The sequence below is a fragment of the Manacus candei genome, unplaced genomic scaffold, assembly GCF_025592945.1.
Source record: "Manacus candei isolate 608988 ecotype Guabito, Panama unplaced genomic scaffold, ASM2559294v1 h1tg000017l, whole genome shotgun sequence".
Lineage (NCBI taxonomy): Eukaryota > Metazoa > Chordata > Aves > Passeriformes > Pipridae > Manacus > Manacus candei.
The window spans coordinates 4,305,999-4,318,451 of NW_026138065.1; the positions used below are offsets into that span (position 1 = coordinate 4,305,999).

The window sequence follows — 12,453 nt, forward strand, 5'->3', positions numbered from 1 at the left end:
AAGTATTGCAGTTCTCAAGAGAGCCAAATAAACTGTTTCAGAAATAGAGAGCACTTGATACACTGCAACAGCTAAAGTTGCTGAGATGTTTCTGCCTCTTTCCTGCTGCAGGTTTTTCCTTAGTTCCCTTAGTAGTTCACGTAGTAAAAATACCCACCAACTTTTGGTAGGTTCTATCGAACTAGGAGACCTAGGAATTAATTTGTATTGACCCAACAGAGGGCTAGTAACCTCCAATGGCAAAGCTGGCCATCTGGCTGGTGGTCACCTGGCTTCCACACCATCAGGTACAGCCTCCTGCCTGTCTGTGGAGCACGGGGTGCTGTAGCAAGCTGAACTCTTCTGCTTCTTTGTCTCCTGACAGATGTTACCCAGGAAAGGGCTGTGACAGCAACTCTCAATACACATGCTATCTACCTCTCTGTTGCTATGTAACAGTGAGACTGAGTCTCATTGTTCAACTTACATTTTTATTTCTCTGGAAATAACTTTCTTCTGGGACCAGGAAAAATAAAATGTATTTCTTTAGTCTTCCCCCTTCTCATTCACTTATACTACCTTCTTTAAAGTGTTACAGTTTGTCCAGGGTCTCTTTATAACTTGTTTCTTAATAGGAGAAGCAAATCTCTACATAATGCAGTCCCTATTTCCTTAACAATCAGAAATCTTCAAGCCTTCCTGACACCACCACCAGATCTCCACCATAATTACAGTGACTTTCAAATGTATTAGTTCTCCTGCAGCATTACATCAGGGTATAATGATATAAGGAATATGAAAGAAGTCTTTTTGCACAGGAGTTTTAGAAGCTATAGGAACTAAACTACAACCTTCATTATTCAACTCCTAGTAATATTTTCTTTCTAGACCCCATATTCCATAACAGTTCAGAGAGGGGAGGGCAGACACAGACCCTAGGCTAGGGAGTCAGTAAAATCAGTTTTCTTGAGTCACACTCATCATGACCTTATCATCCTATTTCACTGAATAGCACTAATACCTCCCTAAAATATTTTATAATTAATGTACAAACTTTATCTGCAAGCAAAAAACCATTTAAGTAGGTATCTGAGATAGATTCTTCCTTTCTGTGAAACTGCAAAGTAATAAAAACAAACTCTGTAGCACAACCAACTACTGATAACCATGTGCACCTTATGCTATAGGCACCTGGAAAGCCGGTGGTTGCCTAAAGCAACAGCTTCCTGAGACGGCAAAATTATCATATGTGTGGATACAAATACCCCAAATTCATCCTACTGAATTATATACATCAGACGTTAAGGTAGTTTATGAATATGAATTGAGTATCACACAATGAGTGGAAATACTTTATAACATTGGTCTCTGAAGCTAGTGTAGATTGTTAAATATGTTTTCCTTCTTTGGAGGTTACATTCTTGGCTTGTTTTTATTTGAGTGACATGATGATTGATAGATGGAGTGAATGTAGCCAAAATAGTTGCACAGTTACTTGATTACAATGAATTCTGTTCATCCACCTTCACATTAACTTCAGGTTTGTTTCTCACAAACTTTCAGCTTCTGAAGTTTCTAGAGAAAATATTTTCAGATAATGAATTTCGAAACACTTTTCCATACTTTTTTTGAAAGTTCTTGTGCACTCTTGTCCTTGGGTAGCAAGACAGCATGGCACCTGCACACCTTGTTCAGGGCAACCCTGTCTGAGAGGAAGAGAAGGCCACAAGTAGAAAAGAGACCCAGGAGCCAGACTGGATAATCAGCCGGTCATTGTAATACAATGCCCATTTACAGTGGGAAAGAAATGCGATAGGTCTGTCTAGTATGCAAAGCAAAGACAGAAGGGTGTAATTGTACAACAGTGAATTTACCACCTCTAAACCCGTGCAGCTGGGTGAAGTTCAGGATGCCGTGATCAATTCATATTGTAAAGATCTAAAAGATAACCGTATGAAAATAATTTTGATGTTGTCACATTGTGAGTAGAGGCAGGAGCTAAACCAAGCAGTTTGTCCATGCATTAATGATACATTAAAGCTCACCTACTTGTTTTACTGTCTGTTATCTCTGCTTGCAAACATATTTCAATATTTTTGAATATGGAAATAACTCTAAAAAATTCAGAAGTCTAAAAAAATTCAAAACTACCAAATAAAAAAATTGTGTTAGAGATACTTATATATTTTTATTTATTCTCTGTTTTTCATCTGTACTTTGACAAACAGAGCTGATACTTAAAAGCAACTATGGTCAATCCCATTTCCTTGAAAATCAATACCTGTCAGAGGAACATGAATTCAGGGTCAGAGATTTAATTTCTATAAACCCCAAAAGTGTTTCTATGTTTAATTTAAATGGATAAATGGTAGAATTTAAAGTTTTTATTTCTTTTAGTACCACCAAGTTCTGATTAGACATACATTGTCTGTAAACCCTTGATTAGATGTTTATACTTAAATTTAAATATGCTTCTATCTTCTCCTCATAGGTCTTTGTCACTTTCCTCTAAAGTGACCCTGCTGAAGTAGTTTTTACTTCATTCAGAGACAATGATTGAAAGCACGTTATACTATTTATATATTTATTATATATATATAGGGGCCCCCTGGTGGTATAGTGGTTAGGATGTGGTGCTCTCACCACTGCGGCCTCGGTTCGATTCCCGGTCAGGGGACTTCCCTGGGCAGATGGAGCTCGCTTAGCCCTGTAAGGCCACCCATCTAAGAGAAGGTCACTCTAAACAAACCTACGTTCTGAGGACCTCGCTGCCACCATCCAAGCTCGCTTGGCCCTGGCAGATGAACCTTAGGATTAAAGGGTGGGCTCAGTTCAGCACACACTGTGTCTCACCTAAAAAATCCACTGCGCAGGCTCGAAGGGTAAAGACCTTTCCCAAATCTTTGTTCGCAAAGACTGACCATGATATATATAATATTTTAAGAGGAAGAAAGCCTAGCAATTCTTTCACTAGCTCAAATGGTGTCACTTGTTCTTTCAGAAGTGGCTGGCCAGCCACTAAATATCTGAGTCCTTTTGAGACAGCCTAGGGATATCCTGATCCACGAGTTCTTTAGGGAGAAATTTTTCTGTCAAAGGTGAAATTGATAATTCCCATTACAAAAGTTTGTCAGACCTGGAGCGAATTTCACATACAGCCCAGGTGGAAGTGGATTGAAAAAAAAGAGGGTTTGACTGCACCAGAAAAGCACACCAGGCTAATGGTTGCAGTGAGGATAGGAAAAGAAAGTTCTTTGACTTCAGGTCACCCTTAAATCTCATGTGAGTTGCCTGCTGGCAAGCAGAGGCACTTACCCCGAACAGCCTGGGCCATCTCTATTAATCATGTGAGCACACCTTCTGATGTATTCTAGATGTACACTGGCAACAAGCAATTGGTAATTTTATGGTGGAAATAATCATTTTAGAATACCTTACAGCAAAGCTTTGCATCATTAAAAATAAAATCCCTGAAAAATTCATATTTGTTATCTTTCTTTACTACATCTATTTCACCTGATTGCATAAGTGTTGGTGCATGTCCAGGAGCCAGAAAACATTAAGATTTCAGATCACAGAATGTAGGATAATGTATAGTCACATAGTCACAGTTGTGTATGAGGATGCAAAGCCATTCTGATACTATCCAATATCTGTAACATTTAGATTAATTACCTTTTTTTTTAAATATTTTTTCTTCTTTTAAAGAAATCAACATCAGTCACCTGAAAATCAAGTACACTGAATTATTTAGCTCAATGCTTTAAATCTTTTTTTAATCTGGATGCCTTTATTAATTACTCTTAGTCTTTATGAAATACTTGACAATCATAGCAAATAATGATGTATTGGGTAAGTAATCAAAGCTGAAGTAAAAAATATTGTTTTCTTTTGTAACAAGTGTACCAAGGGATAATTCATTGTTGACCTCAAAACTAATGGGACATTGTTATTGTTTTATATCAAAATGATGCTGAAGTTGTTTTGCTATAGCTGTACTCTTCATTACCATATCCGTATCTATCTCATTTTCTGCCTTACAATCCAATTACTATGTAGTAGTTTTAATAACCAGTAAAATAGAATACCCTCCTCTGCACCCTGTCAACACTACTCTTCAACTCCTACTGAGTAAAAAATGAAATGTGGAAATATTAAAGCATGGTTGTATTTTTGTTCTCCAAATAATTCAGTGAAACTAATCTTACTTTTTGGCTCCTGTTCTACAGCATGGTCAAGAAAAACTCTACTGTGTTCTCATTTCTATTTTCAAGTCTCTCCTCTATCTACCTCCTCCCTCTGGTGTCTGAAAATCCTGTCCATGGCATTTTACAAATGTTCACAAAGAAGAATAATATTTAGAGAGTCTTTAGTAAATTCTTCCTGTCTTTTTCAATCCTGTCATCACTCTTGGTACAGTCGACATGTGCTGGGGATGCTACAAGGGTACAGAACTGAAACACAAGTTTAAGGAGGGGGACAGGACATGTGGAATCATTTTTACTAGCTGCCATGATTTTGTACTCTTTTCCTCAGGCAGAGAATGAAAGATCTGTGCAAGTTGTTGTTTGTAAGGCAATATACGACTTTTTTTTTTTTGAGGAAATTTCTTTAACTTTATAATTTCTATCCTTGGATTGTGGTAACAGATGGTGAGGAAAAGAAATATTGCAGTTCTTAGCATGATGAGCGAAGGCTCTGCTCAACTTGCTTTATCTCAAAAACAGAGAGGTGGCAGTAAGGGAAAGAAATCATGAATATGCACACTTTAAAACATTTTTATATCACAACCACTATGGATCACCCAGGATGTGCAGTCAGAAATATTGCTAGTATACAAAATGCTCACTTGTATACAGACACTGATACCAAAACACATAACAAAACATGGGCTGCAACCTGCAACTTTTGTCCTTACATGAGCCTTTCTTCAAGGCCCAAGCTGCATCTAAACAGTGCCTTTGCTTTTTACGACAAGGAAGGCAATCCTGGTAGAGCAAAGCTTCTTTCAGTCATAGGGTCTGTAAAACCTCTTGAAGACACCCACTCCACTTCTACAAGTTGAATGGCTTTACCTGCAGGAGCAGAGTGAGAAGGAAGGGCTACACAGTCCAGGAGCAGGGGTGCAGAGATCTGGGTAGATCTTAACACGGTCACTCCTCTCTTGCAACAAAGGAAGACCAGGAAAGGGAGTTAGCATAAAACAAAAAAAAAGGCAGGAAAGAAAACTGAAGAGGACTTTATGTCTTTCTTGCAAATTCTCTTACAGAATGAGAAACTATAAAAAAGCCAAGTTCTTGTAGCAGGCACTGCTGCTTAGTCTATCCAGGTCCAAGTTCCTGAGCACATCAAGAGCTGGGAAGGCATTCGAGTTGACACTACTCTACTGTCCCAGCTATTGCATATGCTCAGCAAGACCATTTGAATGGGCTGAAACACATCTGGAACACCACATATGCCCCAGATCTGCTTCTGGGTAATTTTGTGATGAAATATGGTACTGCTTCTCATGGAGAGATTTAGGTGATGCTAAGTCTGCGGGGGAATAAATCTGGACTGTTACAGTGTGATTCACCTTGGACAGGCAAAGCTTTTCCAACCCATCTTCATTTCTATTTTTAGACACAAGCTCAGAAACTATAATTCGTAAACTAGGTTAGTCAAAATATGCAAGAGAAAAGGAAGGACAAAAGAAGTCAGTCTTTTATTTCAGACTCTCTGTTCTTTTTTCCCCATTTTATGCTCATTTATTATTAATATTTTACAACTATTGTAATATGTTCTTAATGGTTTACTAAAAGGGATAGAGAAACCTGTCCTATTTTTGAGATATGATATATATTCAGAGGAAACACAAGAAAAGTCCTTTTCTACTGATGCTCAACATGTTTTTTCTGCTGAGCTCCCTGCTGTATCCCACAAGGAGATTTTTCAAATTAATTCAGTCAGATTTCCCTAGAATCAAGAGAACAGCATAGTATTTATTTCATGCTAATCAGTTCTCTGACTTGCATGAGGAGCTGGCTAATTTATTTGCAGAGAGTGGCATTTGGATTACAGGCAATGTGGGTAAAAGATTAGGTTTGTGGCAAGAAAAATTTTTGTAAATATTTTGGTGAAACTGTGTGACAAGGAAGGTATTTCTTATGCTGTTTTAAAAATTATAAGCTGTTAGTCTTTCCTATAAATCTCTTGAGAACATTTATGTTCATAGACTTCTAAAAATACGTTGTACAGTATCAGTACATTTGAAGACACAGCGAGAAATTATTATTATCATCTAATATAAATTGCTATCAGTATATAATGGTCTTTTATTATTAGTATAACTATACTGTAGTCAAACCTGCTGTTTCTTCCTCTTAACATGGGTTAATATTTATTAAAATCAAAGTGTGATATGTTCCTTTATGCTTGGGGATTCACGTAATGTTTAGTAGTAGTTTCCTGGAGTGAAATGAACTTTTCTCAGGTGGGCAAAAGCATTGCTGCTGGGAACAATTATAATGCTGAATTTTGCATACAGAGGTAACTTACCAAGATTAGACAAACTAATTTAGTGTCTGTGCCTTCAGCCCTATGCCATGGTAGACTCTTAGAGTCTCAGTCTCAGTTGAAGCTTGTTTACCCACACAGTCCACAATTCTCTGTAGTGGTACAGCTGTGGAGTGTGGTTTTTCGGTTTTGATGTAACTGTTTTTCTACTAGTGGAGTATTTTGAGCTCTATCTCTGTCAAGAGAATGTGGCCATGGGTGCTGATGACAATTCTGCTGTGCCAGCAGTACCTCTGCCTGGTGGCTCCAATGGGTTCCTCATGTAGCAGCAAAATGTGCAAGCATAGCTAACAGTTTCAGATGAAAATTTTTGCATCTACATGAAAAATACCATCTCTTCTGCTCAAATGAGGAGTGTTTTTCCTGACTCAAGGGGGATTATGGTAAGGGTAAGCCTGTGTGACAGGCAACAGTGCAGCAGAGGTACAACCAGAGTTGCTAGATCTGAACTTGCAAAAATGGTGAGTCTTCCAAAATGTCTTGTTATCCTACTAGAAAGGGGAAAATATCATGCCACTTCTATTGTTTGTTGATATATTAATTTTCTCAACTTGCTGGCCTGTTTCCTCTTACATTTTTTTGGTCCCACTATCCCACTATCATGTCTACCATCATTTTGAAAGGAAGGTGCTATGTTCATGGGGGGGTTTGTAACTTGAAACCAGCTATCTGTACTGGAGTGTTTCTAACTCCTAGTGGAATGCAGAATAATTCATTGAACTAGCTTTATGGTATACACCAAGAAACACAGATGCTCCATGTTGGTTTCTTAGGAAGCATTTAAAGACCCTACTGGGCTTTGCAAATTCTGCCTTCAGCCTCAGATTGTAAGCTGAACTCAGCTTTTGAAGAAATATATTTGTATTCTTTTCAACTCAAACAACCTGCTCCAACTTTCCTTGCTGTTAGCAACTGTTGTACCTTTTCGGATGTGCTCCAGTCTTTCAGAAGAAATAAAATTTGTGAAAATCTGCCATGTGAGATGAGGCATTAGGAAACGAATAAGTAACTTGATGGGAATGGAAATGAAAGTTTCCATTATATAGTTATAGCTCCTTCAGCAACTGACAAGTAAAATATTGATAATAAATCATATGCATGAGCTTCACAGGTTTAGCCATTGGATTCAGTTTGACTACTGCCTATGGTGTCTGACCTGCTGTGAGGCAGCATAATGACAGCACATTCCTTTGAGAGAAAAAAATTCTTCTGTTTAAGCTGAAGATGGATGCTGTTTCCATCTGCTTCAAACTTTTCAGATTGGATAGGCATCATTTTAAATGGCAACACATGTTCTAGCTGACAAAAGATTATTTAAAATGGTAATATTTTAAATCATGAATTATGTCACATAACCAGGATTACATAAACTAACAGTTTATGTAAGTTTATTTTGTGGTCACAACACCAAGCCTGACAGAGTTCAAGAATGGTTTCGATGACACTCTCAGGCACATGGTATGACTTTTGGGGATGGTCCTGTGCAGGGCTAAGGGTTGGACTCAATAATCCTTGTGTGTCCCTTTCAACTCAACATATTCTGTGATTCTGTGAACATGAAATCACACAGTTCTTTAAATCAGCCATCACTTACAACACATACATGTTCATTAGGTGTCTTACTCCATAAAACAAAGACAAATGTTCCATTTTATGGATTATAACATCACTAATACATAAACTCTCTTTCAAATGCCTTTTGTGAAATCTCCTATTAAACTTTTCCTCTTTCAATTATGATTTTTCTAGCCCAGCTAAGTCAGATTTGGCTTTCTGATGTATGAAGTAAGCTATTGTTCATATGCTAGATCTTTGCCTTGGACTTTAATTTTCTGAGCTTTCGCAGATTCATTTTGTGGTACTATATTGGTGTCAGAAATACATAGATATTAAATTGAGGCTTCACAAAATCTCCAGGAGTGCATGCTAGATGGATTTCAAATCATTCTGTTTTCCTCTTTATTAGTTCTTTTATATCCCTCAATTTGGCTTCAATTCAGGGAAGCACTCAAGCAAGTGCTTAGCTTTGAGAATGTGCTTAAATCCATTTTTTTGTTGTTGTTGTTTTTGTTTGTTTGTTTATTTTTGGGGTTTTTTTGTGTGGAAATATAGGCTCATACTAAGGGCTTTGCAAAGCAAGAAATGTTGTTATTTTCCCACAGGATGTCCCCCATATTTTAGCCATGTGTTTGCCTATTACTCTAAGTTGAGGTTTCTGTCCCTCTCTTGGGACCCAATCACCTCTAGGCCTCTAGGTCCCTCCCCAGTCCCCATTCATCCACCCCCCTGTTCTGCCCCATTTCGCCCCTCGGCACACACCTTCAGGAATTGAGTCTGGGGGAGTTTGGGACCCCTCTTTCATCATCTTCCTCTTCATCACGGACAGTCTTCAGAATCCTTCCAAAGTTCTGGGCCTGAAGGCCATGTTTACATTCCTTGGGGCAGGTGTTAAGGTGCTTTCTGCAAATCTACGCTGAAAAGAAGACTAAACAGCTAACGGACTTAAAGGAGTTTTGATATGGGAAGGGGGTAACGGTGTTGGGAAAATGTGTAAACTACTGTGCTAAAGGGTGAGGGATATAATACAGCTGCTTTAAAATCTACATTCACTACATAACTACTTCTAAAGTCTATAAAAATTAAAAAATCAAAAACTCTAAGGCAACAATAGCTATGTTATTTTAACCTGGGATGAAGCTGCTTGAGCTAAGCATTTAAATAAACAAAATAATGTCTTTTGCAGCATAACTACTTTCAGACACAGTGCTAACATTTCTCTATTTCTATCAGATAATCAATAAAAATGCTTTTTCCCCTCACCCACCCTTTTTTTTGTTTTTAATGACCGTTTCTGGGCAGAAAGGGGTAGCTTAAAACAATCACTGCTAAAGGAGAGAATTTACAAATCCAGTGTGTTTCCTCTTTCAGAGGAAGACCCATCCAAATGAACGACTAGGCTTGTTAATGCAAAGTATCTGGTCTCTGAAGTTGTGGGTGCTTTTAAGGAGGTGCAGGTATGAATGTCTTGGATTATTTTGATACTACTGTAAACTAATAGAATAAATGTATTTGGCAAATCTTTTTGGTATATGAAAACAGGTCTCTCAGTTACTCAAACCAATGAGTTTTCCTTATGTAATTCTCTAAGCACATAGGCTTCTGCTGCCATGAACTTCCCTACCGGTGGGGAAAAGTGTTTTGAGGATGTTTAGTCTTGTACACCCCATATTCTTCCTATTGGCAACTAGACCTCCTTTAAGTCTATTTATCATAATACACAGAATGAAAACTGTGAGTCTGGAGGAGACTCCATCATGGCCAAGGAAGTCATCAAGTATCAGTCCTTTCTATTAATTCAAGGACAGTGTCTGACCATCAGAATTAGTTTTTGCTCACCAGGTTTTCATCTGTTCTGCACTTCTGTGTCAGACATTCATTTGCAGGGAACAGTTATGAGCATGTTTCATTTACCAGTCATGGCTACTGAGACCACAGAGAAGCTGTGTTAGGTGTGGACACGGAACCCATCTCCTAACTGTACAGTAACCAACATCCTTAGGGATCTGTACCTTTCCTTAATTTGAAAAGCCTATTGGAACAGGGGAAAAAAGGCACATATACCTGCAGTGCCAAGTGCCTTTCCTGACAAGTTTGCTTTAAATTGTCAGCAGTGTGCTGTGCCCTGGCAGCCAGGAAGGTCAACCGTGTCCTGGGGCATCAGGTAAAGCATTGCCAAACGGTCGAGGGAGGTGATTGTCCTGCTCTGCTCTGTACTGATGTGACTCTGGGGGATGGTCCTGTAATCCTTGTGTGTCCCTTCCAACTCAGCCTATTCTGTGATTTTGTAATATCAGAACTTTTATTTGTTTCGGTTTTTAAGATAGCATAAACCACAACATTTTCCATGGTACTATTTTCTGTGTGACTTTTTTTCCGACAAATTCAGACTCCATCACATGAAAGTCAAACCCATGATTAATCATGGAGAAATTATAAACAAATTATAAACAGATTTTGTAATATGTGTAATATTACACATATTTAACAAGACAGAGTTTCCCAGTGAAAGTCTATCTTTATCAAGGTCTTTCAGGTCCACTTTTAGAAATAAACTGTTCTGGTCTGAGGTCTTTGTATTTTCTATTCTAATGGTCACCTATTGGAATAGATAATTTATAATAAAATCATCTGAGTTCCAGCAGGATGGCATATAGCTTTCTTTTCAGTTATAATGTTTAGTGTAAAATATTAATATTAAAATTAGTTATTTTCTACTAATTTTACGACTCTAAGGCATATTGTAATTTTATTCATAATAACCTCAATTACTACTATTTTATGGTCTGAAATACACTTATCTGAGAATACCCGGCTGACTTAATGTAGAAGTCAAAGTATGGCAAATATGCTCTGCGCAAGCTAGTTCCTTGGATTGAAAACCAGACTTAGAAATTAATTCATTACATATTTTAGGGGAAAGTGACAATTTACAATGTTTAAGATGAATAATAAAACCTTACCAATGGCATGATTTCTTCAGCATTTCTTGTATTCCCTTCTAGCCAGAAGTCAGTGAGCGCTACAAGCAAATCTGAATGCAGTAGCTGACCTATTGAAAATTCAAAAGGATTAGAGAGTTTAAGGATTACTACAAAGTTCCTATTAATATTTAACCAACCAACCTGTCTGACTGATAGATACTACTGACACTTTTAGAAATTCATTTATTCAAAGAAACACCATCTCATTATGTGAGCTTATCTAATATCCTTCTTTCAAGTCGGAATTTTAAGCTAAGTAGAAATGCTTTGCTGGTTGGAAGACAGCATGTTGTTTACTGGATTTCTCAGCATGAAATTACAAACAAAAAGCATGTCATATTCTTGCATATAGTTAAAACAGATTGATTGTGGTTTTGTTTGACTAAACAATGACTTCACTGAATTTGTGGACAGTTATGCTTGCTTTAGAACATGGTCCATGAAACATTTGGAATTTGTTATCCAGCAGCAAGCTGTGTCTTTGCAAACATGCCTCTAATAGGCTCACTCTCCAGCTTTTATGTGGCAAGCTGAATGAGTCTACGAGTCTGAATAAGTTCTTTTCCAGTTAGAGACGTTTGATGTATATCCTATATATGAGAAGTTCCTAGAGGGGAAAAAAGCCAACATGGATAAAACAAGAAAAAAGTTCTGTAGAGCTGATCTAGTTTCCATCTGTGACCACTGAACCTGTGGTTTTGTGAATCACAGAAGTAGGCATATTTCTTAACCTTCATAAAACTTTTGAAGTCTTCCCCAATGCTCTCAAGGATGAACTTGGAAGGTATGACCAAAGTGGAAAGATGATTGAGTATCTCATATGTCTGATGAAATAACTGCAAGAGGGACATAGGAAAGTGAGAAAAACCAGTTTTATTATTTATTTAATCATATATTCCTTTTTTTTCTTTTTTTTTTTTTTTCCCCTTCATTTTTTATCATACTTGCTAAAGAAAAGTTAGACTTTCCACTTGAAATGTGGGAAGTCTTTAAAAAGAAGAAAAGGAATACTTTCTCACTGTCTTGTGTCTAAAATATGGTTTATTTAAAACACATTCAGTTAAAAGGTCTGCTATTTTTAAAGATAAGTGTTCTCACTATGAATTGCAATAAAAGGTTTAGATCTAATTCAGACCTGACCTGGAACACACTTTTGTCAGCTAAAGGCCTAAATTTGATTCTATGTTTCCACCTCAGCTGTAGCAGTTCAATGGCTACATTATCCCTGAAGAAGGCAGATATTGGGGCATTTATTAATAGATAACCCAAGAAGAAATGGAAGAAATTATAGACAACAATCAAATTTAATGAAATTATGATGCTTTAGTTTGCAGTCATACTATGGTATAGTAGTCAAGTGGACAAAGCTCAAACATTT

The 12,453-nt window shown here is 37.4% G+C and overlaps 1 long non-coding RNA gene across 4 annotated transcripts in view; it reads right to left on the reverse strand.

Moving 5' to 3' along the window:
• Positions 1-11,167, reverse strand: part of LOC127469457 (uncharacterized) — a 30,053-nt gene extending 18,886 nt beyond the window's left edge. For 2 of the 4 annotated variants that reach the window (XR_007903987.1, XR_007903984.1), the window contains exons 1-3: positions 11,055-11,162; positions 8,854-9,007; positions 5,055-5,142 (exon numbers count right to left, since the gene is read on the reverse strand). This is a non-coding gene — a long non-coding RNA (uncharacterized LOC127469457). Of the gene's footprint in view, positions 1-1,853; positions 1,918-5,054; positions 5,143-8,853; positions 9,020-11,054 lie in introns of all 4 variants that reach the window. The other 2 variants (XR_007903985.1, XR_007903986.1) reach the window with 2 other exon arrangements.
• Between the last annotated feature and the right edge of the window lie 1,286 nt (positions 11,168-12,453).